A 23642-nucleotide genomic window follows, 5' to 3' on the forward strand; every position below is an offset into this window, starting at 1 on the left:
ATTGAGAAGCTGACGCCCGCTCCGCCCTGGTTGGCCTACAGACAGTGGCGATAGTATTTAATGGCTAGATAATCCTTGAAGTAGATAACCAAAACATTGCAAACGAACTGACGGCCCAAGTACAGACAAGGTCCCCTCACTACGGCCTAATCATGGACATTAAAAATGCCATGAATGGATTCGCTACCTGCAGTGTCAGGTGCGTTAAGAGACAGTGCAATACCCTGGCCCATGGACTTGCAGCTAGGGCTGGACGTCCGAGCGAGCTTTTAGGCTCGGCTCGAAGCTCGCTCCAGCTCGGCCCGTTACAGCTCGGCCAGATAGGATAATTAAACGAGCCGAGCTATGAAAAATAGGCCCGACTCCCGACCGAGCCGAGCCGAGTTCCGCCCGGTCCAGCTCGGTGACTCGTTGAGGCCCAGCCCAATCCCCCGTCGGCCTCGCATCGCGTTAGGTCACAGCAGAGAGAGCACGCACGCAAGCAGTTTCCTCGCCCTTATCCCTTTCTCTGCCCGGCGCCGCCACCCCTCTGCCCGGCGGCATCGACGGGCGACGGGCGACGCCGCCTTCCCTAACCACAACGGACGCAGGCGGACGGGTCTCCCCTGGTTTCTCGCTGAACGACACAGGCAGGTAAGCGATCTCCTCTCTCCTTCCCATCCCTAGCCCTAGCTCCCTGCACTGGCGCACACACACGCACAAATTTTATGGATGGATCTTGGATGGATGGATGCTTGTGGCTATCGGCTGGAGAGCGCAGCTAGCTAGGAAACGCGATGGATGGATGCTGAATTTGATTGATGGATGGATGCTTGTGTTCGTTGGCTGGAGAGTGCCGCTAGCTAGGACGGATGCTGCACCAATTTGATTGATGGATGGATGAATTTATTTGTGCTGGATTGTGTAGACTGATTATTATCTATGTAAATTTTTGTTGATGATTGACCATTTGTTCTTTGCTGATGTGTGAAGAGCCCCACTGTCGCAAGAATGGACAAGGAAAAGGGGAAGGAGAGGAGGAGGAGAAGGAGAAAGAGAGGAATTTGGTCTCCATTATGAAGACTAAGCCGCCTGCCCCTGGAAGCAGAAGGGGAAGGGCAAGGGCTGTGTCGCTGCCAAGGAAGCGGGCCAAGGATTACGGCAATGCCCCGCTCGCCGAGTTGTTATTACGGGTAAAAAAAAAGCTCCACCGCCTTGACGTCTCGCTGACCCCGCCGACGCCAGCGGGCGTGCCACGATCGCCCCTGCCAACGGCTTCGCAAACGACTCTGAGAGGGAGACTGCATCTTCACCGGTATGGTTGTGCCAAATATGCGTGTCCAAGCTCATGTGTTTGCTGTTTTTGCTATCCAAAGGTCAAATATATGTGTGTCCAAGCTCATGTATGTGTCCAAGCTCATGTATGTGTTGTTTTTGGTATCCAAAAGTCAAATATAAGATTGAACAGGCTCATGTATATGCTGTTTTTGGTATCCAAGAGTCAAATATATGTTTGTACAAGCTCATGGATGTGCTCTTCTTGCTATCAAAAAGTCAAATATATGCGTGTCCAAGCTCATGTGTGTGCTGTTTTTCTGTGCTAGGCAATGGAGCATGATAAGCAAGCAGAGAAGGATTATGAAGAGGAGGAAGAGAATGAGGAGGAAGAGGATGAGTAAGATACTCTGTTTGAGGAGGAAGATTCTCATTTTGATGTCAAAGCACTAAGTATTATGCTATGCAAAATTGCATTGTTTGGCTGTCAACGTTCAATATTTTTTGCCGTATAAAGTTCAAAGGAGGAGCTGTCCAAAATTCAAAAGCAATGATGCCCAATTCTTTCTTAGTCATATTTGTTCAATTTCTACACTTTCCATAGAAGAAAGCTTATTTTTCATCACTATGATCATTTTTTAAACCATAGACTGCTAGATGTTGCATTTTTAGCAATAGAAAGTGCTTCTTTTACAAATTATGGGTTTAATTGCTGTAGAAGATCAAAAATGGTATGTAAAAATAGGTTCTGCTACCTCCCAGATTTTATGGCGCTAGCTGGCTCACGAGCCGGCTCGGTCTGAGCCGAGCCATTGCAAAAACGAGCCGAGCCACCTAAAGTGGGCTCGTTGGCTGAGCGAGCCGAGCCGAGCCGCTCCAGAGCGAGCCAAAGCCAGGCTCGGATCAAGCTCGGCTCGGCTCGGCTCGTGTCCAGCCCTACTTGCAGCACTGACCAGGAATTCAGGAGAGCAAGAAGTGATAGCTAATGTTCCATCTAGTCTTCGACCTTTGATGCTTGCTGAATGTACTGTCCTTTCTGAGTAGGTCAATCCTGCTCTAGATCTCAAAAAAAATCTTCCTCGAGCCGCGCGTTGCACCCTCGTACCGGCCTCCATCAAAATCTCCCTCAGGATCTCCCCTCCTCGGATGACGCGCCCACCCACCTGTACCCCGAGATCGGCGCCCCTTGGCCAACCCACCGCGCCACCCAACCGCGTGACGCGCTCGCCCCCAGCGCCTATCCTACTCGCTTCGCCCATGCACACACCACCTCCCGTGATCCCACCTGGCCTGCCACCCAACTCCCATGCACGTCCACTGCACTGCATCTCTCCGTCGACTCCCCTCCGCCTCCCACGCCATGCACTCTGCATGCACGGCCGCCCGCTACTCCAGCCCCCCCGCGCTATCTCTGTGCCCCCACCCACAAACCTACACCGCATGCATGCGCGGGCAAAATCCGGGTTTGCCCAACCCAAAGCTATCACTGTTGTTTTCACACACTCTCCCCCTGCTTAGCTCCATCCCTTCCTATTATCGCGTTACCCTTCAAGACAAAAACTGGTACAACGCTATGCTCGACGAATATAACGCACTGATGCAGAATAACACTTGGAGTTTGCCGTCGCGTCCTGTAGGTGCAAATGTTGTCACGGGGAAGTGGATTTTCACGCACAAGTTCCATCTCGGTGTCTCTCTCGCTCGGTACAAGGCGCGTTGGATGCTCCGCGGGTTCATGAATAGGCCGATATTGATTATGACGAGACATTTAGCCCCGTCGTCAAGCCGGCGACCATCCGAGTTGTCCCCAGTCTTGCTGTCGGGAGGAACTAGCCCATTCATTAGCGGGACACCAAGAATGCCCTTCCTCCATGGCCACCTTGCCGAGATGGTCTATAGCGCCCAGCCATCCGGCTTCATCGACACCGCCTCGCCTACACATGTGTGCCGGCTGAACTGTTCCCTCTACGGTCTCAAGCAGGCACCACATGCGTGGTTCTTGCGCTTCACCAGCTAGCTGCGCACACTTGGCTTCGTCGTGTTGCAGGCGGATTCATCGTTGTGCATTCTTCATCGTGGTGACCACCTCGCATATCTCCTGTTTTAACTGGACGACATCATCCTCACTGCCAGCTCCACCGATGTGCTCCACTCCATCATTCAGGCGCTCCACCACGAGTTCTCAATGACTGACCTCGGCGCACTTCATCATTTCCTCGGGATCAACGTCTCCACCACACGCAGCCTGTTCCTTTTGCAGGAGTAGTATGCCTTGGAGATCCTCGATCGGGCTGGCATGTTGAACTGCAAGACGATCTCTACGCATGTTGACACGCTCGCCAAGCTCTCCATCGACACTGGCCGGCTCTTTCACGACTCGTCGCTCTACCATAGCTTGGACACAACGCGCTGTAGTACCTCAACTTGACGCGCCCCGACCTCTCCTACGCCATCCAGCAGTGTTGGTTGTTCATGCATGTGCCGCGGGACTGCCACTTTTAGTTCGTCAAGCAGATTCTCCGCTACCTGCGCGGCACGACGCACGTCGGGCTTCGGATCCACCGCGACACCGCCACCGAGCTTGTAACCTACTCCGACACCGACTGGGTCGGCTTCCCCGACACGCGCAAGTCCACCTCCGGTTACTGCGTATTCCTTGGTGGCAATCTTCTGACATGGTCATTGAAGAGGCAGAACATCGTATCCCACTCTTGCATTGAGGCCGAGTACCACACGGTTGCCAATGCTGTCGCCAAGTCCGTATGGCTATGCCAGTTTCTCAGCGAGCTTCACCAACCTCCCTCGCGGGCTATGGTGGTCTATTGCGACAACGTCAACACCGTCTACATGTCGAGCAACCCGGTGCAACACCAATGAACGAAGCATATCGAGATCAATCTACACTTCGTACACGAGCGCGTCGCTCTTGGTGAGATTCGTGTCCTCCATGTACCCACGAGCTCGCAGTTTGCGGACATCTTCACCAAAGGGCTTCCGACGCATGTCTTCGACGACTTCAGGTCCATCCTCAACGTCGACGAATCCCACGTTTTGGCTGGGGGGGGGGGGGTGTTCGACCGTGCATGCACGTCGCCCTTCTGGTGGCTAACGACTCCTACAACGAGTCCCTCGCGACTCCAACAGCTAGAGCAGGTCATGCGCCATCGTGCGCCTGCGCATCCTGCCATGCAAGACTGTGGTTGTACTCTCCTTCTCACCAACCAAGTTGGACACTTGGGTGTGAGTGCCCACTATGATTCATATATACTCACTTGCCTTGGGTTGACTTGGGTAACCTGACCATGAAGTCCATGCAAATATCATCTCACTTCCGCTGCCAGATGTGCAAAGATTGTAGTAATCCAGCGCCTTTAAGGTTTAGCTTTAACCCCGTGGCATACATCATGACAAGTGATAACCCACAAGTATAGGGGATCGCAACAGTTTTCGAGGGTAGAGTATTCAACCCAAATTTATTGATTCGACGCAAGGGGAGCCAAAGAATATTCTCAACTATTAGCAGCTGAGTTGTCAATTCAACCACACCTGGAAACTTCATATCTGCAGCAAGGTATTTAGTAGCAAACTAATATGATAGTAATGGTAACGGTAGCAAAAGTAATATTTTTGGGTTTTATTTATAGTGATTGTAACAGTAGCAACAGAAAAGTAAATAAGCGAAGAACAATATATGGAAAGCTCGTAGGCATTGGATCGGTGATGGAGAATTATGCCGGATGCGATGGATCATGTAACAGTCATAACATAGGGTGATACAGAACTAGCTCCAGTTCATCAATGTAATGTAGGCATGTATTCGGAATATAGTCAAACGTGCTTATGGAAAAGAACTTGCATGACATATTTTGTCCTACCCTCCCGTGGCAGCGGGGTCCTATTGGAAACTAAGGGATATTAGTGCCTCCTTTTAATAGAGTACCGGACCAAAGCATTAACACATAGTGAATACATGAACGCCTCAAACTACGGTCATCACCGGTAAGTATCCCGATTATTGTCACTTCGGAGTTAACGGATCATAACACATAATAGGTGAATATAGACTTGCAAGATAGGATCAAGAACTCTCATATATTGATGAAAACATAATAGGTTCAGATCTGAAATCATGGCACTCGGGCCCTAGTGACAAGCATTAAGCATAGCAAAGTCATAGCAACATCAATCTCAGAACATAGTGGATATTCACTAGTAGAAAAATGGTCAAACGTGAAGCACATTAGTGCCGGTTTGAATTTGAGCCGGCACTAATGGTACCATTAGTGCCGGTTCGAACGACTATGCATTAATGCCGGTTCGTGTTGAACCTTTAGTACCAGTTCGTGCCACGAACCGGTACTAAAGGGGTGATGGCAGGCTGGCGTCAGGCTGGGGCCCCACGATCACCTTTAGTACCGGTTCGTGGCACAAACCGGTACTAAAGGGCTTCCACGAACCGGTACTAAAGGGGTCTGACCTATAGTACCGGTTTGTGACACAAGCCGGCACTATAGGGCAATTTTCAAACTGTACCCCCCCTGTGTCGCCATTTCAGTTCTGAAAAAATCAAAAGAAAATGATAAAAACTTCAAAAAATAAAATCCTTCGAGAGGTAGTTATATTACTACATCTACTAGTTAGGAAAATTTGAAAACTTAAATTTGGACATGTTTTGCAAAAAGTGTAGGGAAAATGTAGAACGGCTATAACTTTTGCATACGATGTCGGAAAAAAACATATAATATATCAAAAAATTCAGCACGAAAATCCGCATCCGATGGAGACCTCCTACGGCCTGTTTGCAATTTTTTAGAATCCTCAAATTCCAAAAGGAAAAAAAGATATGGTCAAATTTCAGTTTTTTTAAAAAAATTTGTTAAATCTGGTCAAACTACTTATTCAAGAAGTATTAATGTTACTACATAATTATTCAAGAATATTAGTGTTACTAAATAATTATTTCAATTTTTTGAATTTTGGTCAAATCTGGTCAAACTATGGTCAAACTGTGGTCAAACTATGGTCAAACTTATTCAAGAAATATTAGTGTTACTAAATAATTGTTGGGGAACGTAGTAATTTCAAAAAAATTCCTACGCACACGCAAGATCATGGTGATGCATAGCAACGAGAGGGGAGAGTATGATCTACGTACCCTTGTAGATCGCAACGGAAGCGTTGACACAACGTAGAGGAAGTAGTCGTACGTCTTCTTCCCGATCCGACCGATCCAAGCACGGTTACTTCGGCACCTTCCGAGTTCTTAGCACACGTACAGCTCGATGACGCTCCCCGGGCTCCGATCCAGCAAAGCTTCGGGGATGAGTTCCATCAGCACAACGGCGTGGTGATGATGATGATGTTCTACCGACGCAGGACTCCGCCTAAGCACTACAACGATATGACCGAGGTGGAATATGGTGGCAGGGGGCACCGCACATGGCTAAGGAACGATCACGAGGATCAACTTGTGTCTTCTAGGGTGCCCCCCTGCCTCCATATATAAAGGAGCCAAGGGGAGGGGCGGCCGGCCAAGGTGGGTGCGCCAGGAGGGAGTCCTACTCCCACCGGGAGTAGGACTTCTAGTTGGACAAGGAGAGAGAGGGGGGAAAGAGGAGGAAGAGAGGAAGGAAAGGAAAAGGGGGGGCGCCGCCCCCCTTCCCTTGTCCTATTCGGACTAGGAAGGGGAGGGGCGCGCGGCCACCTCCTGCCTCCTTCCCTCTTCTCCCTCAAGGCCCATGTAGGCCCAATAAACCCCCGGGGGGGGGGGGGGGGTTCCGGTAACCCCCCGGTACTCCGGAAAAATGCCGATTTCACCCGGAACGATTCCGATGTCCAAATATAGGCTTCCAATATATCGATCTTTATGTCTCGACCATTTCGAGACTTCTCGTCATGCCCGTGATCACATCCGGGACTCCGAACAAACTTCGGTACATCAAAATGCACAAACTCATAATAACTGTCATCGTAACTTTAAGCGTGCGGACCCTACGGTTCGAGAACAATGTAGACATGACCGAGACACGTCTCCGGTAAATAACCAATAGCGGGACCTGGATGCCCATATTGGCTCCTACATATTCTACGAAGATCTTTATCGGTCAGACCGCATAACAACATACGTTGTTCCCTTTGTCATCGGTATGTTACTTGCCTGAGATTCGATCGTCGGTATCCAATACCTAGTTCAATCTCGTTACCGGCAAGTCTCTTTACTCGTTCCGTAATACATCATCTCACAACTAACATATTAGTTGTAATGCTTGCAAGGCTTATGTGATGTGCATTACTGAGAGGGCCCAGAGATACCTCTCCGACAATCGGAGTGACAAATCCTAATCTCGAAATACGCCAACCCAACATCTACCTTTGGAGACACCTGTAATGCTCCTTTATAATCACCCAGTTACGTTGTGACTTTGGTAGCACCCAAAGTGTTCCTCCGGCAAACGGGAGTTGCATAATCTCATAGTCATAGGAACATGTATAAGTCATGAAGAAAGCAATAGCAACATACTAAACGATCGGGTGCTAAGCTAATGGAATGGGTCATGTCAATCAGATCATTCAACTAATGATGTGATCCCTTTAATCAAATAACAACTCTTTGTTCAAGGTTAGGAAACATAACCATCTTTGATTAACGAGCTAGTCAAGTAGAGGCATACTAGTGACACTCTGTTTGTCTATGTATTCACACATGTATTATGTTTCCGGTTAATACAATTCTAGCATGAATAATAAACATTTATCATGAAATAAGGAAATAAATAATAACTTTATTATTGCCTCTAGGGCATATTTCCTTCAGTCTCCCACTTGCACTAGAGTCAATAATCTAGATTACACAGTAATGATTCTAACACCCATGGTGCCTTGGTGCTGATCATGTTTTGCTCGTGGAAGAGGCTTAGTCAACGGGTCTGCAACATTCAGATCCGTATGTATCTTGCAAATCTCTATGTCTCCCACCTGGACTAGATCCCGGATGGAATTGAAGCGTCTCTTGATGTGCTTGGTTCTCTTGTGAAATCTGGATTCCTTTGCCAAGGCAATTGCACCAGTATTGTCACAAAAGATTTTCATTGGACCCGATGCACTAGGTATGACAACTAGATCGGATATGAACTCCTTCATCCAGACTCCTTCATTTGCTGCTTCCGAAGCAGCTATGTACTCTGCTTCACATGTAGATCCCGCTACGACGCTTTGTTTAGAACTGCACCAACTGACAGCTCCACCGTTTAATGTAAACACGTATCCGGTTTGCGATTTATAATAGTCCGGATCAGTGTCAAAGCTTGCATCAACGTAACCGTTTACGATGAGCTCTTTGTCACCTCCATATACGAGAAACATACCCTTAGTCCTTTTCAGGTACTTCAGGATGTTCTTGACCGCTGTCCAGTGATCCACTCCTGGATTACTTTGGTACCTCCCTGCTAAACTTATAGCAAGGCACACATTAGGTCTGGTACACAACATTGCATACATGATAGAGCCTATGGCTGAAGCATAGGGAACATCTTTCATTTTCTCTCTATCTTCTGCAGTGGTCGGGCTTTGAGTCTTACTCAATTTTATACCTTGTAACACAGGCAAGAACCCTTTCTTTGCTTGATCCATGTTGAACTTTTTCAAAACTTTGTCAAGGTATGTGCTTTGTGAAAGTCCAATTAAGCGTCTTGATCTATCTCTATAGATCTTAATACCTAATATGTAAGCAGCTGTTGGAAATATGCCCTAGAGGCAATAATAAATTAGTTATTATTATATTTCCTTGTTCATGATAATTGTCTTTATTCATGCTATAACTGTATTATCCGGAAATCGTAATACACGTGTGAATACATAGACCATAATATGTCCCTAGTAAGCCTCTAGTTGACTAGCTCGTTGATCAATAGATGGTTACGGTTTCCTAACCATGGACATTGGATGTCGTTGATAATAGGATCACATCATTAGGAGAATGATGTGATGGACAAGACCCAATCCTAAGCCTAGCACAAAGATCGTACAGTTCGTATGCTAAAGCTTTTCTAATGTCAAGTATCATTTCCTTAGACCATGAGATTGTGCAACTCCCGGATACCGTAGGAGTGCTTTGGGTGTATCAAACGTCACAACGTAACTGGGTGACTATAAAGGTGCATTACAGGTATCTCCGAAAGTGTCTGTTGGGTTGGCACGAATCGAGACTGGGATTTGTCACTCCGTGTAAGCGGAGAGGTATCTCTGGGCCCACTCGGTAGGACATCATCATATGCGCAATGTGACCAAGGAGTTGATCACGGGATGATGTGTTACGGAACGAGTAAAGAGACTTGCCGGTAACGAGATTGAACTAGGTATTGGATACCGACGATCGAATCTCGGGCAAGTACAATACCGCTGGACAAAGGGAATTGTATACGGGATTGATTAAGTCCTTGACATCGTGGTTCATCCGATGAGATCATCGTGGAACATGTGGGAGCCATCATGGGTATCCAGATCCCGCTGTTGGTTATTGACCGGAGAACGTCTCGGTCATGTCTGCATGTCTCCCGAACCCGTAGGGTCTACACACTTAAGGTTCGGTGACGCTAGGGTTATGAAGATATATGTGTATGCAGTAACCCAAATATTGTTCGGAGTCCCGGATGAGATCCCGGACGTCACGAGGAGTTCCGGAATGGTCCGGAGGTAAAGAATTATATATAGGAAGTGCTGTTTCGGCCATCGGGACAAGTTTCGGGGTTATCGGTATTGTACCGGGACCACCGGAAGGGTCCCGGGGGCCCACCGGGTGGGGCCACCTGTCCCAGGGGGCCACATGGGCTGTAAGGGGTGCGCCTTGGCCTATATGGGCCAAGGGCACCAGCCCCTATAGGCCCATGCGCCTAGGGTTTCCATATGGGAGGAGTCCCACTAGTGGAAGGCACCTCTAGGTGCCTTGGGGGGAGGGAAACCTCCCTTGGGCAGCCGCACCTAGGAGATTGGATCTCCTAGGCTGGCGCACCACCCCCCCTTGGCCCTCCTATATATAGTGGGGGAGAGGAGGAACTTCACACACCAGCCCCTGGCGCCTCCCTCTCTCCCCGTTACGTCTCTCTCTCGTAGTATAGGCAAAGCCCTGCTACTGTGACGCCCTGCATCCACCACCACGCCGTCGTGCTGCTGGATCTTCATCAACCTCTCCCTCCTCCTTGCTGGATCAAGGCATGGGAGACGTCTCCGTTCCGTACGTGTGTTGAACGCGGAGGTGCCGTGCGTTCGGCACTTGATCATCGGTGATTTGAATCACGACGAGTACGACTTCATCAACCCCGTTCACTTGAACGCTTCCGCTTAGCGATCTACAAGGGTATGTAGATGCACTCTCCTTCCCCTCGTTGCTGGTTTCTCCATAGATAGATCTTGGTGACACGTAGGAAAATTTTGAATTTCTGCTACGTTCCCCAACAGTGGCATCATGAGCTAGGTCTATGCGTAGATTCTATGCACGAGTAGAACACAAAGTAGTTGTGGGCGTTGATTTTGTTCAATATGCTTGCCGTTACTAGTCTTATCTTGATTCGGCAGCATTGTGGGATGAAGCGGCCCGGACCAACCTTACACGTACTCTTACGTGAGACCGGTTCCACCGACAAACATGCACTAGTTGCATAAGGTGGCTAGCGGGTGTCTGTCTCTCCTACTTTAGTCGGATCGGATTCGATGAAGAGGGTCCTTATGAAGGGTAAATAGCAATTGGCATATCACGTTGTGGTCTTTGCGTAGGTAAGAAACGTTCTTGCTAGAAACCCATAGCAGCCACGTAAAACATGCAAACAACAATTAGAGGACGTCTAACTTGTTTTTGCAGGGTATGCTATGTGATGTGATATGGCCAAAAGGATGTGATGAATGATATATGTGATGTATGAGATTGATCATGTTCTTGTAATAGATGATCATGGAGCCCCAAGATGGAGATCAAAGGAGCTACATGATATTGGCCATATCATGTCACTATTATTTGATTGCATGTGATGTTTATCATGTTTATACATCTTATTTGCTTAGAACGACGGTAGTAAATAAGATGATCCCTCATTAAAATTTCAAGAAGTGTTCTCCCTAACTGTGCACCGTTGCTACAGTTCGTCGTTTCGAAGCACCACGTGATGATCGGGTGTGATAGATCCTTACGTTCACATACAACGGGTGTAAGACAGATTTACACACGCAATACACTTAGGTTGACTTGACGAGCCTAGCATGTGCATAGACATGGCCTCGGAACATAGAAGACCGAAAGGTCGAGCATGAGTCGTATAGAAGATACGATCAACATGAAGATGTTCACCGACGTTGACTAGTCCGTGTCACGTGATGATCGGACACAGCCTAGTTCACTCGGATCATGTAATCACTCAGATGACTAGAGGGATGTCTATCTAAGTGGGAGTTCATAAGATGAACTTAATTATCCTGAACATAGTCAAAAGGATTTTGCAAATTATGTCGTAGCTCACGCTTTAGTTCTACTGTTTAGATATGTTCCTAGAGAAAAATTAGTTGAAAGTTGATAGTAGCAATTATGCGGACTAGGTCCGTAGACTGAGGATTGTCCTCATTGCTTCTTAGAAGGCTTATGTCCTTAATGCACCGCTCAGTGTGTTGAACCTCGAACGTTGTCTGTGGATGTTGCGAACATCTGACATACACGTTTTGATAACTACGTGACAGTTCAGTTAAATGGTTTAGAATTGAGGCACCAAAGATTTTTTGAAATGTCGCGAAACATATGAGATGTTTCGAGGGCTGAAATTGGGATTTCAGGCTCGTGCCCACGTCAAGAGGTATAAGACCTCCGACGATTTTCTTAACCTGCAAACTAAGGAGAAAAGCTCAATTGTTGAGCTTGTGCTCGGATTGTCTGAGTACAACAATCATTTGAATCAAGTGGGAGTTGATCTTCCAGATAAGATAGTGATGTTTCTCCGAAGTCATTACCACCAAGCTGCTAGAACTTCGTGATGAACTATAATACATCAGGGACATATATGATGATCCTTGAGATATTCGCGATGTTTGACACCGCGAAAGTAGAAATCAAGAAGGAGCATCAATTGTTGATGGTTAGTAAAACCACTAGTTTCAAGAAGGGCAAGGGCAAGAAGGGATACTTCATGAAACAGCAATTCAGCTACTGCTCTAGTGAAGAAACCCAAAGTTGAACCCAAACCTGAGACTAAGTGCTTCTGTAATAAAGGGAACAGCCACTGGTGCAGAATTACCCTAGATACTTGGTAGATTAGAAGGCTAGCAAGGTCGATAGAAGTATATTGGATATACATTATGTTAATGTGTACTTTACTAGTACTCCTAGTAGCACCAGGGTATTAGATACCGGTTCGGTTGCTAAATGTTAGTAACTCGAAATAAAAGCTAAGGAATAAACGGAGACTAGCTAAAGGTGAGCTGACGATATGTGTTGGAAGTGTCTCCAATGTTGATATGATCAAGCATCGCACGCTCCCTCTACCATCGAGATTGGTGTTTGCGTTGAGCATAGACATGATTGGATTATGTCTATCGCGATACGGTTATTCATTTAAGGAGAATAATGGTTACTCTGTTTATTTGAATAATACCCTCAATAGTCTTACGCCTGAAATGAATGGTTTATTGAATCTCGATCGTAGTGATACACATGTTCATGCCAAAAGATAGTAATGATAGTACCACCTACTTGTGGCACAGCCACGTAAGTCATATCCGTATAAAACGCATGAGGAAGCTCCATGTTGATGGATCTTTGGACTCACTCATTTTTGAAAAGTTTGAGATATGCGAACCATGTCTATTGGTGTATATGCATGAAGAAACTCCATGCAAATGGATCGTTTGGACTCACTTGATTTTGAATCACTTGAGACATGCAAATCATACCACATGGGCAAGATGACTGAAAGCCTCGGTTTCAGTAAAATGGAACTAGAAAGCAAATTGTTGGAAGTAATACATTTTGATGTGTGCAGTCCAATGAGTGCTGAGGCATGTAGTGGATATCGTTATGTTCTTACTTCACAGATGATTTGAGTAGATGTTGAGTATATTTACTTGATGAATCACGAGTCTGAATTATTGAAAGGTTCAAGTAATTTCAGGGTGAAGTTGAAAGATCGTCGTGACAAGAGGATAAAATATCTATGATATGATCATAGAGATGAATATCTGAGTTACGAGTTTGGCACAAAATTAAGACATTGTGGAAATCGTTTCACAACTAATACAGCCTGGAACACCATAGTGTGATGGTGTGTCCGAACATCATAACTGCACCCTATTGGATATGATGCATACCATGATGTCTCTTATCAAATTACCACAATAGTTTATGGGTTAGGCATTAGAGACAACCACATTCACTTTAAATAGGGCACCACGTAATTCCGATGATATGACACCGTATGAACTATGGTTTAGAGAAACCTAAGCTGTCATTTCTTAAAAGTTTGGGGCTGCGACGCTTATGTGAAAAAGTTTCAGGCTGATAAGCTCGAACCCAAAGCGGATAAATGCATCTTCATAGGACACCCAAAACAGTTGGGTATACCTCCTGTCTCAGATCGGAAAGCAATAAGGGATTGTTTCTAGAATCGGGTCCTTTCTCGAGGAAAAGTTTCTCTCGAAAGAATTGAGTGGGAGGATGGTGGAGACTTGATGAGGTTATTGAACCATCTCTTCAACTAGTGTGTGGCAGGGCACAGGAAGTTGTTCCTGTGGCACCTACACCAATTGAAGTGGAAGCTTATGATGGTGATCATGAAACTTCAGATCAAGTCACTATCAAACCTCGTAGGATGACAAGGATGCGTACTGCTTCAGAGTGGTACGTAATCCTGTCTTGGAAGTCATGTTGCTAGACAACAATGAACCTATGAGCTATGGAGAAGCGATGGTGGGCCCTGATTCCGATAAATGACTCGAGGCCATATAATCCGAGAGAGGATCCATACATGAAAACAAAGTGTAGACTTTGGAAGAACTACTTGATGGTCGTAAGGCTGTTGAGTACAGATGGATTTTAAAAGGAAGACGGACAATGATGGTAAATGTCACCATTAAGAAAGCTCGACTTGTCGTTAAGATGTTTTCCGACAAGTTCAAGGAGTTGACTACGATGAGACTTTCTCACTCGTAGCGATGCTAAGAGTCTGTTGAAATTATATTAGCGATTACTGCATTATTTATGAAATCTTGCAGATAGGATATCAAAACATTGTTTCCTCGACGATTTTCTTGAGGAAAGGTTGTATGTGATACAACCGGAAGGTTTTGTCAATCCTGAAAAGATGCTAATAAGTATGCAAAGCTCCAGCAATCCTTCTGAGGACTGGAGTAAGCATCTCGGAGTTGGAATGAACGCTTTGATGAGATGATCAAAGGTTTTGGGTTTATATAATGTTTATGAGAAACTTGTATTTCCAAAGAAGTGAGTGGGAGCACTATAGAATTTCTGACGAATATGTGTTGTTGACATGTTGTTAATCAGGAATGATTTAGAATTTCTGGAAAGCATATAGGGTTATTGGAAAGTGTTTTTCAATGGAAAGCCTGGATTAAGCTACTTGAGCATTGAGCATCAAGATCTATAAGGATAGATCAAAACGCTTAATAGTACTTTCAAATGAGCACATACCTTGACATGATCTTGAAGGTGTTCAAGATGGATCAGTCAAAGAAGGAGTTCTTGCCTGAGTTGTAAGGTATGAAGTTAAGACTTAAAGCTCGACCACGGCAGAATAGAGAGAAAAGACGAAGGTCGTCCCCTATGCTTAAGACATAGGCTCTACAGTATGCTATGCTGTGTACCGCACCTGAAGTGTGCCTTGCCATGAGTCAGTCAAGGGGTACCAGAGTGATCCAAGAATGGATCACAGGACAGCGGTCAAAGTTATCCTTAGTAACTAGTGGACTAAGGAATTTTCTCGATTATGGAGGTGATAAAGAGTTCGACGTAAAGAGTTACGTCGATGCAAGCTTAACACCTATCCGGATAGCTCTGAGTAGAGATACCGGATACGTATAATGGAGCAACAATTTAGAATAGCTCCAAGTAGAACAGTTATTTGGAATAGCTCCAAATAGAGCATGGTAGCTACATCTAGGAGATGACATAGAGATTTGTAAAGCACACACGGATCTGAAAGGTTCGGACCCGTTGACTAAAACCTCTCTCAAGCAACATGATCAAACCTAAAACTCATTGAGTGTTAATCACATAGTGATGTGAACTAGACTACTAACTCTAGTAAACTCTTGGGTGTTAGTCACATGGCGATGTGACCTGTGAGTGTTAATCACATGGCGATGTGAACTAGATTATTGACTCTAGTGCAAGTGGGAGACTGTTGGAAATATGCCCTAGAGGCAATAATAAATTAGTTATTATTATATTTCCTTGTTCATGATAATTGTCTTTATTCATGCTATAACTGTATTATCCAGAAATCGTAATACACGTGTGAATACATAGACCATAATATGTCCCTAGTAAGCCTCTAGTTGACTAGCTCGTTGATCAATAGATGGTTACGGTTTCCTAACCATGGACATTGGATGTCGTTGATAACGGGATCACATCATTAGGAGAATGATGTGATGGACAAGACCCAATCCTAAGCCTAGCACAAAGATCGTACAGTTCGTATGCTAAAGCTTTTCTAATGTCAAGTATCATTTCCTTAGACCATGAGATTGTGCAACTCCCGGATACCGTAGGAGTGCTTTGGGTGTATCAAACGTCACAACGTAACTGGGTGACTATAAAGGTGCATTACAGGTATCTCCGAAAGTGTCTGTTGGGTTGGCACGAATCGAGACTGGGATTTGTCACTCCGTGTAAGCGGAGAGGTATCTCTGGGCCCACTCGGTAGGACATCATCATATGCGCAATGTGACCAAGGAGTTGATCACGGGATGATGTGTTACGGAACGAGTAAAGAGACTTGCCGGTAACGAGATTGAACTAGGTATTGGATACCGACGATCGAATCTCGGGCAAGTACAATACCGCTGGACAAAGGGAATTGTATACGGGATTGATTAAGTCCTTGACATCGTGGTTCATCTGATGAGATCATCGTGGAACATGTGGGAGCCATCATGGGTATCCAGATCCCGCTGTTGGTTATTGACCGGAGAACGTCTCGGTCATGTCTGCATGTCTCCCGAACCCGTAGGGTCTACACACTTAAGGTTCGGTGACGCTAGGGTTATGAAGATATATGTGTATGCAGTAACCCGAATATTGTTCGGAGTCCCGGATGAGATCCCGGACGTCACGAGGAGTTCCGGAATGGTCCGGAGGTAAAGAATTATATATAGGAAGTGCTGTTTCGGCCATCGGGACAAGTTTCGGGGTTATCGGTATTGTACCGGGACCACCGGAAGGGTCCCGGGGGGCCACATGGGCTGTAAGGGGTGCGCCTTGGCCTATATGGGCCAAGGGCACCAGCCCCTATAGGCCCATGCGCCTAGGGTTTCCATATGGGAGGAGTCCCACTAGTGGAAGGCACCTCTAGGTGCCTTGGGGGGAGGGAAACCTCCCTTGGGCAGCCGCACCTAGGAGATTGGATCTCCTAGGCTGGCGCACCACCCCCCCTTGGCCCTCCTATATATAGTGGGGGAGAGGAGGAACTTCACACACCAGCCCCTGGCGCCTCCCTCTCTCCCCGTTACGTCTCTCTCTCTCTCTCGTAGTATAGGCAAAGCCCTGCTACTGTGACGCCCTGCATCCACCACCACGCCGTCGTGCTGCTGGATCTTCATCAACCTCTCCCTCCTCCTTGCTGGATCAAGGCATGGGAGACGTCTCCATTCCGTATGTGTGTTGAACGCGGAGGTGCCGTGCGTTCGGCACTTGATCATCGGTGATTTGAATCATGACGAGTACGACTTCATCAACCCCGTTCACTTGAACGCTTCCGCTTAGCGATCTACAAGGGTATGTAGATGCACTCTCCTTCCCCTCGTTGCTGGTTTCTCCATAGATAGATCTTGGTGACACGTAGGAAAATTTTGAATTTCTGCTACGTTCCCCAACAGCAGCTTCACCGAGGTCTTTCATTGAAAAACTCTTATTCAAGTATCCCTTTATGCTATCCAGAAATTCTATATCATTTCCAATCAGTAATATGTCATCCACATATAATATCAGAAATGCTACAGAGCTCCCACTCACTTTCTTGTAAATACAGGCTTCTCCAAAAGTCTGTATAAAACCAAATGTTTTGATCACACTCTCAAAACGTTTATTCCAACTCCGAGAGGCTTGCACCAGTCCATAAATGGATCGCTGGAGCTTGCACACTTTGTTAGCTCCCTTTGGATCGACAAAACCTTCTGGTTGCATCATATACAACTCTTCTTCCAGAAATCCATTCAGGAATGCAGTTTTGACATCCATCTGCCAAATTTCATAATCATAAAATGCGGTGATTGCTAACATGATTCGGACAGACTTAAGCATCGCTACGGGTGAGAAGGTCTCATCGTAGTCAACCCCTTGAACTTGTCGAAAACCTTTTGCGACAAGTCGAGCTTTGTAGACAGTAATAATACCGTCAGCGTCAGTCTTCTTCTTGAAGATCCATTTATTCTCAATTGCTTGCCGATCAGCGGGCAAGTCAACCAAAGTCCATACTTTGTTCTCATACATGGATCCCATCTCAGATTTCATGGCTTCAAGCCATTTTGCGGAATCTGGGCTCACCATCGCTTCTTCATAGTTCGTAGGTTCATCATGATCTAGTAGCATGACTTCCAGAACAGGATTACCGTACCACTCTGGCGCGGATCTCACTCTGGTTGATCTACGAGGTTCAGTAGTATCTTGATCTAAAGTTTCATGATCATCATCATTAGCTTCCTCACTAACTGGTGTAGGTGTCACTGAAACAGTTTTCTGTGATGTACTACTTTCCAACAAGGGAGCAGGTACAGTTACCTCGTCAAGTTTTACTTTCCTCCAACTCACTTCTTTCGAGAGAAACTCCTTCTCAAGAAAGTTTCCGAATTTAGCAACAAAAGTCTTGCCTTCGGATCTGTGATAGAAGGTGTATCCAATAGTTTCCTTTGGATATCCTATGAAGACACATTTCTCCGATTTGGGTTCGAGCTTATCAGGTTGAAGCTTTTTCACATAAGCATCGCAGCCCCAAACTTTCAGAAACGACAACTTTGGTTTCTTGCCAAACCACAGTTCATAAGGCGTCGTCTCAACGGATTTTGATGGTGCCCTATTTAACGTGAATGCGGCCGTCTCTAGAGCGTATCCCCAAAATGATAGTGGTAAATCAGTAAGAGACATCATAGATCGCACCATATCTAGTAAAGTACGATTACGACGTTCGGACACACCATTACGCTGTGGTGTTCCGGGTGGCATGAGCTGCGAAACTATTCCGCATTGTTTCAAATGTACACCAAACTCGTAACTCAAATATTCTCCTCCACGATCAGATCGTAGAAACTTTATTTTCTTGTTACGATGATTTTCCACTTCACTCTGAAATTCTTTGAACTTTTCAAATGTCTCAGACTTATGTTTCATTAAGTAGATATACCCATATCTGCTTAAATCATCTGTGAAGGTGAGAAAATAACGATATCCGCCACGAGCCTCAATATTCATCGGACCACATACAACTGTATGTATGATTTCCAACAAATCTGTTGCTCTCTCCATAGTACCGGAGAACGCTGTTTTAGTCATCTTACCTATGAGGCACGGTTCGCAAGTACCAAGTGATTCATAACCAAGTGGTTCCAAAAGTCCATCAGTATGGAGTTTCTTCATGCGTTTTACACCGATATGACCTAAACGGCAGTGCCACAAATAAGTTGCACTATCATTATCAACTCTGCATCTTTTGGCTTCTACATTATGAATATGTGTATCACTACTATCGAGATTCAATAAGAATAGACCACTCTTCAAGGGTGCATGACCATAAAAGATATTACTCATATAAATAGAACAACCATTATTCTCTGATTTAAATGAATAACCGTCTCGCATTAAACAAGATCCAGATATAATGTTCATGCTCAACGCTGGCACCAAATAACAATTATTTAGGTCTAATACTAATCCTGAAGGTAGATGTAGAGGTAGCATGCCGACCGTGATCACATCGACTTTGGAACCGTTTCCCACGCGCATCGTCACCTCGTCCTTAGCCAATCTTCGCTTAATCCGTAGTCCCTGTTTCGAGTTGCAAATATTAGCAACAGAACCAGTATCAAATACCCAGGTGCTACTGCGAGCATTAGTAAGGTACACATCAATAACATGTATATCACATATACCTTTGTTCACCTTGCCATCCTTCTTATCCGCCAAATACTTGGGGCAGTTCCGCTTCCAGTGACCAGTCTGCTTGCAGTAGAAGCACTCAGTTTCAGGCTTAGGTCCAGACTTGGGTTTCTTCTCTTGAGCAGCAACTTGCTTGCCATTTTTCTTGAAGTTCCCCTTCTTCTTCCCTTTGCCCTTTTTCTTGAAACTAGTGGTCTTGTTGACCATCAACACTTGATGCTCCTTCTTGATTTCTACCTCCGCAGCTTTCAGCATCGCGAAGAGCTCGGGAATAGTCTTATTCATCCCTTGCATATTATAGTTCATCATGAAGCTCTTGTAGGTTGGTGGCAGTGATTGGAGAATTCTGTCAAGTATATGTATATGATTCACGCTCGACCTTTCGGTCTCCGTGTTCCGAGGCCATATCTGTATATGCTTGGCTCGTCAAGTATAACCTGGGTATTCTGCGTGTGCAACTGTTTTGCACCCGTTGTATTTGAACGTAGAGCCTATCACACCCGATCATCACGTGGTGTCTCAGCACGAAGAACTTTCGCAACGGTGCATACCCAGGAAGAACACTTCTTGATAATTTAGTGAGAGATCATCTTATAATGCTACCGTCAATCAAAGCAAGATAAGATGCATAAAAAGATAAACATCACATGCAATCAATATAAGTGATATGATATGGCCATCATCATCTTGTGCTTGTGATCTCCATCTCCGAAGCACCGTCATGATCACCATCGTTACCGGCGCGACACCTTGATCTCCATCGTAGCATCATTGTCGTCTCGCCAATCTTATGCTTCCACGACTATCACTACCGTTTAGTAATATTACATCGCGATTGCATTGCATACAATAAAACGACAACCATATGGCTCCTGCCAGTTGCTACGATCACTGCCACCAACCTACAAGAGCTTCGTGATGAACTATAATATGCAAGGGATGAATAAGACTATTCCCGAGCTCTTCGCAATGCTGAAAGCTGCGGAGGTAGAAATCAAGAAGGAGCATCAAGTGTTGATGGTCAACAAGACCACTAGTTTCAAGAAAAAGGGCAAAGGGAAGAAGAAGGGGAACTTCAAGAAAAATGGCAAGCAAGTTGCTGCTCAAGAGAAGAAACCCAAGTCTGGACCTAAGCCTGAAACTGAGTGCTTCTACTGCAAGCAGACTGGTCACTGGAAGCGGAACTGCCCCAAGTATTTGGCGGATAAGAAGGATGGCAAGGTGAACAAAGGTATATGTGATATACATGTTATTGATGTGTACCTTACTAATGCTCGCAGTAGCACCTGGGTATTTGATACTGGTTCTGTTGCTAATATTTGCAACTCGAAACAGGGGCTACGGATTAAGCGAAGATTGGCTAAGGACGAGGTGACGATGCGCGTGGGAAACGGTTCCAAAGTCGATGTGATCGCGGTCGGCACGCTACCTCTACATCTACCTTCGGGATTAATATTAGACCTAAATAATTGTTATTTGGTGCCAGCGTTGAGCATGAACATTATATCTGGATCTTGTTTAATGCGAGACGGTTATTCATTTAAATCAGAGAATAATGGTTGTTCTATTTATATGAGTAATATCTTTTATGGTCATGCACCCTTGAAGAGTGGTCTATTCTTATTGAATCTCGATAGTAGTGATACACATATTCATAATGTAGAAGCCAAAAGATGCAGAGTTGATAATGATAGTGCAACTTATTTGTGGCACTGCCGTTTAGGTCATATCGGTGTAAAACGCATGAAGAAACTCCATACTGATGGACTTTTGGAACCACTTGGTTATGAATCACTTGGTACTTGCGAACCGTGCCTCATAGGTAAGATGACTAAAACACCGTTCTCCGGTACTATGGAGAGAGCAACAGATTTGTTGGAAATCATACATACAGTTGTATGTGGTCCGATGAATATTGAGGCTCGTGGCGGATATCGTTATTTTCTCACCTTCACAGATGATTTAAGCAGATATGGGTATATCTACTTAATGAAACATAAGTCTGAGACATTTGAAAAGTTCAAAGAATTTCAGAGTGAAGTGGAAAATCATCGTAACAAGAAAATAAAGTTTCTACGATCTGATCGTGGAGGAGAATATTTGAGTTACGAGTTTGGTGTACATTTGAAACAATGCGGAATAGTTTCGCAGCTCATGCCACCCGGAACACCACAGCGTAATGGTGTGTCCGAACGTCGTAATCGTACTTTACTAGATATGGTGCGATCTATGATGTCTCTTACTGATTTACCGCTATCGTTTTGGGGTTATGCTCTAGAGACGGCCGCATTCACGTTAAATAGGGCACCATCAAAATCCGTTGAGACGACGCCTTATGAACTATGGTTTGGCAAGAAACCAAAGTTGTCGTTTCTTAAAGTTTGGGGCTGCGATGCTTATGTGAAAAAGCTTCAACCTGATAAGCTCGAACCCAAATCGGAGAAATGTGTCTTCATAGGATATCCAAAGGAAACTATTGGATACACTTTCTATCACAGATCCGAAGGCAAGACTTTTGTTGCTAAATTCGGAAACTTTCTTGAGAAGGAGTTTCTCTCGAAAGAAGTGAGTGGGAGGAAAGTAGAACTTGACGAGGTAACTGTACCTGCTCCCTTGTTGGAAAGTAGTACATCACAGAAAACTGTTTCTGCGACACCTACACCAATAAGTGAGGAAGTTAATGATAATGATCATGAAACTTCAGAACAAGATACTACTGAACCTCGTAGATCAACCAGAGTAAGATCCGCACCAGAGTGGTATGGTAATCCTGTTCTGGAAGTCATGCTACTAGATCATGATGAACCTACGAACTATGAAGAAGCGATGGTGAGCCCAGATTCCGCAAAGTGGCTTGAAGCCATGAAATCTGAGATGGGATCCATGTATGAGAACAAAGTAAGGACTTTGGTTGACTTGCCCGATGATCGGCAAGCAATTGAGAATAAATGGATCTTTAAGAAGAAGACTGACGCTGATGGTAATGTTACTGTCTACAAAGCTCGACTTGTCGCAAAAGGTTTTTGGCAAGTTCAAGGGATTGACTACGATGAGACCTTCTCGCCCGTAGCGATGCTTAAGTCCGTCCGAATCATGTTAGCGATTGCTGCATTTTATGATTATGAAATTTGGCAGATGGATGTCAAAACTGCATTCCTGAATGGATTTCTGGAAGAAGAGTTGTATATGATGCAACCGGAAGGTTTTGTCGATCCAAAGGGAGCTAACAAAGTGTGCAAGCTCCAGCGATCCATTTATGGACTGGTGCAAGCCTCTCGGAGTTGGAATAAACGTTTTGATAGTGTGATCAAAGCATTTGGTTTTATACAGACTTTCGGAGAAGCCTGTATTTACAAGAAAGTGAGTGGGAGCTCAGTAGCATTTCTAATATTATATGTGGATGACATATTGCTGATTGGAAATGATATAGAATTTCTGGATAGCATAAAGGGATACTTGAATAAAAGTTTTTCAATGAAAGACCTCGGTGAAGCTGCTTACATATTAGGCATTAAGATCTATAGAGATAGATCAAGACGCTTAATTGGACTTTCACAAAGCACATACCTTGACAAAATTTTGAAGAAGTTCAAAATGGATCAAGCAAAGAAAGGGTTCTTGCCTGTGTTACAAGGTGTGAAGTTGAGTAAGACTCAATGCCCGACCACTGCAGAAGATAGAGAGAATATGAAAGATGTTCCCTATGCATCAGCCATAGGATCTATCATGTATGCAATGCTGTGTACTAGACCTGATGTGTGCCTTGCTATAAGTTTAGCAGGGAGGTACCAAAGTAATCCAGGAGTGGATCACTGGACAGCGGTCAAGAACATCCTGAAGTACCTGAAAAGGACTAAGGATATGTTTCTCGTATATGGAGGTGACAAAGAGCTCACCATAAAAGGTTACGTTGATGCAAGCTTTCACACTGATCCGGACGATTCTAAATCGCAAACCGGATACGTGTTTACATTAAACGGTGGACCTGTCAGTTGGTGCAGTTCTAAACAAAGCGTCGTAGCGGGATCTA

The 23642-nt window shown here is 45.2% G+C and overlaps 1 long non-coding RNA gene across 1 annotated transcript; it reads left to right on the forward strand.

Moving 5' to 3' along the window:
• The first annotated feature begins 296 nt into the window (after nucleotides 1-296).
• LOC147993177 (uncharacterized) lies at nucleotides 297-2175 on the forward strand. Its single transcript, XR_015615459.1, has 3 exons — nucleotides 297-633; nucleotides 973-1294; nucleotides 1584-2175. It is a non-coding gene; the product is annotated as an uncharacterized LOC147993177 (long non-coding RNA).
• The last annotated feature ends 21467 nt before the right edge of the window (nucleotides 2176-23642 follow it).

This window comes from Triticum urartu, chromosome 1A (assembly GCF_056163025.1).
Source record: "Triticum urartu cultivar PI428250 chromosome 1A, HENAU_Tu73, whole genome shotgun sequence".
NCBI classification, from domain to species: Eukaryota; Viridiplantae; Streptophyta; class Magnoliopsida; order Poales; family Poaceae; genus Triticum; species Triticum urartu.